Source organism: Hyaena hyaena, unplaced genomic scaffold (assembly GCF_003009895.1).
Source record: "Hyaena hyaena isolate Hyena2069 unplaced genomic scaffold, ASM300989v1 scaffold_409, whole genome shotgun sequence".
Lineage (NCBI taxonomy): Eukaryota > Metazoa > Chordata > Mammalia > Carnivora > Hyaenidae > Hyaena > Hyaena hyaena.
In genome coordinates, this window is record NW_024081046.1 from 1615490 (window position 1) to 1618766 (window position 3277).

Consider the following 3277-nt stretch of genomic DNA (forward strand, 5'->3'; position numbering starts at 1 on the left):
AATCCATGCACTTATGGAGCTTATGTTCTAGTAAAATATATGTGGGTAAATAAACAACATGATTTCAAAAAATAAACAGTAATATAGTGTGAATAGCTGGAAGAGAACTTTCAGATAAGATGACAAAGAGAGACTCTGTGGTTGGCATTTCATCTGAGGCCTGAGTGAGACCAAGGTCCAAGACAGATGAAGGAGCAGCACAGTGGGCAAGCTGGCCATTGACTTTTCCTGCTCTTGAAGCCCAAGGAGTGCTTACCCTTAGGACCTTGGACAGTTTAGTGAAGTGCCACATGGAACACTGTGCAGCTCTTACAGGGGAAACACATGTACAAATCTATTGCATAAATTACCCTCTTGCTTTTTGTCACATCAGATTATCTAAGTCCTATTTTAGCTGGCCCTAAACTAATTTAGCTATTTAGTCCTATATTAGTCAGGTAACACCTGAAAATTCCACATTGGCCATTTCCCTTCATTCATTGGATGTAGAAAAATACTTTCCTGAGGGCCACTTTGACATCCTTGTCCCGCAGAGAGTAGATGAGGGTGTTCAAGGTGGGACTGATTGCTACGTACAGCACAGTGACCACTTTGCCATTTTGCATGGAGTAGCTGAAACCTGGGTGGATGTAGGTGTAAATGACGGTTCAGTAGCGCAAAGTGACCACCAGGAGGTGAGGGCAGGTAGAGAAATGCTCGCTACTTCCCCGTGGCCCAGCAGATGGCCTGAATACTGGGGATGATGCAGCTGTAAGACACCAGGGTGAGTAGGAAGTTGGTCACTCCAGGATAAATGTCCATGATGATGCTTGTAATGATGTTCAGGGTCACTGGGCCATAGGAGAGCAGCGGCAGTGTGGGGACTCCACACAGAAAATGATGGCTCTGACAGGGACCACAGAACATTAGCCTGGTCATCAGGCCTGCATGCACAGATGTGCTGACCACACTGACCACTCATGCTTTCTATGACCAGGACACAGATGGGCCAGTTCATCAGAGTGTTGTCATGGAGTGGGTGGGAGATGACCATGCAGCAGTCACAGGCCATGGCCTTGTGCAGCAGCTCGGCCCCCAGGAACGATGTCAGGAAGAAGAGTTGGATCATGCAGCCCCAGTTGGAGATGGTGCCCACCCCTCCCCGCCCCTCCGACCACCAGCTTCTTCAGCAATTTGGAGAGAACTTTGGATGTGAAGGTGGTGTCTACAAAGATGTGAAGGTGGTGAGAAAGAAGTACACTGGGGTACAGAGGCTTGGATGCAGGCTGGTGGTCGTGACAATGAGGGCAGAGGAGGAGGGACATGGCCAAGAAGAGAGCCTGCAGCCTAGGGCCCCCAGAGAAATGCTGCAGGGAGAAACTTCTCTGCAGCAAGGAGGTTGTTTGCAGCCATTCAGCAGGGGAAGCCCCCTGGCTCTGGGATGCAGCAGCCCCTGCAAAGTGAAGCTCAGGGTAGGGCGGGGTGGCCTCTGTGGGAATGCTTGCTGCTTGAGACTTTGCTGCACAAATCATGTAATTGAGATACCAACGAAGGTCCCTAGGAGACAGTCAGAGAAACTCTCCTCTCTGGATCCCCTCCAGGCCCTTCCTACAGCCTCCCCATGACAGCCTGTTGTGGCTGGGCCAGCATCACACCACAAATTACACAGAAAGCTTAGCATGAGCCTTTCTTCTTTGATTTTGGACATTTCCTACGTTATCCAGAGACAGGAAGCTCATTGCTACACCATGTCCAGACTCCAGATTCCCAGAAGGAGAATCCAACCAACTGGGCTTGGGCCTCAAGGACAGGTTGGAGTTTTCATCTGCGGGGGCTTTGAGCTGGTACTCAGTGGAAACACAGGGTCTTAGAGGGGAGTGAGGGGTCATGGCTCAGGCATCAGAGGGTTTGGCTGATTTGTGAAGGTCACAATCAGCTGTCAGAGTCAGCTGTGGACTGACCTGGCCATAGCCCTTCAATTGAAGCCACAGCTGCCCAACACTGCCAGGGCCAGTCCAGGCTGCTCCCTCGGGATGAGAAGGGGGGAATGTGGGTCACCCAAGCTCCTGATTCTAACCCCATCCCCTGCTCCTGGGCTAGACAGAAAGTTTATCCCTTCTCTGGACCAGAGACTGGGACAAAGGAAAGAAAGGCACAAACTTAGCCCAGTGCAGTCCCACAACCTCAGCCGATGCACCCACCCAGCTCCCAGGCCTATGCACCCGTCCCCACAGTCCTCAACACTTCTGGGGTCACCCAGTCTCTCTGGGCAGAACAGGCCCCAACTCAGTTGAGGAAACCATCTTCCTCATTCCACAGAGCAATCAGGTGATGCATGAGTGGAAATGAGGCCAGCCCTATCTCCCTTCTTGGGGCCAACCCCAGGCATCCCCGGGGACATCAGGCAGGAGCATCCACAGCCTCCCCTAGGGGCTCATGAGGCACAAATGTTAACAACATGGCACGTCTCAAACAGAAAGTTTGCTTTTCCAGGGTGGAATCTGAACAAAGACTTGCCAATTTACAGAAATATGTCATCATCTGCAATCAGTTATGGTGGAGCTCCAAAGTTGGAGGGCTCTGGGCTCCCTGACAGCCCCTCTGCTGCATATCTAACCCTTTCCCCTCTTTGCTCCACTCCTGCAGAGCCAAGGTGCCATTGAGTCAGCAGGACAGGGCTCCCCATCTGCTGGTCACTGTTGGCCCTGTCCCATGCCAGATGCCACACACACCCCTTCTTGGCAGTCACCCAGGAGCTGCTGTGTGCAAGCAGGAGTTCTAAGAGCCATCTCTGGTTGCTGCATCTGAGCTGCCTGAGCTCCCTTCCAGCACCCCAGGTACCCAGATTCATAAAACCCCAGCTGCAGGCTCACTGCTTGGTCAGGGGTCTTGGGCTCTGGTTTCTCTTAAAGATCCTGACCCACTTAGAGAGCAAACCACACTGCTGGTTTCTCCTCCTTTCTGATCTGGTGCACAGATAGGTCACAGATGAGCAGATGTGCTGAAGATCTCTGGGAACTTTGCACTTTCAAACCGACACAGTGAAGGCCATGAGCAAAGTTATTTTCTATCACTTTTTTCCACAATAAAATAGGTCAGGGCAAGAAAAAAAAACTGCCTTATGAGAAACATCAAATGGGAAGTTAGGGGAGATATTCCACAAAGCAAGAAGAGATAATAACAGAAAGTTACTTACTGTGAGTAGAAGGGGTGCGCGCTAGACCATCTCCTGTGTAAATATAAGACATCCATGTTTTCATGCAGACACAGGAAAGGTCTGGTGGGATAGAGGATGGGG

General features: G+C 50.9%; 1 pseudogene; it reads right to left on the reverse strand.

The window, feature by feature from the left end:
* Positions 1-476: 476 nt before the first annotated feature.
* Positions 477-1948, reverse strand: LOC120245396 (annotated as a pseudogene).
* Positions 1949-3277: the final 1329 nt, after the last annotated feature.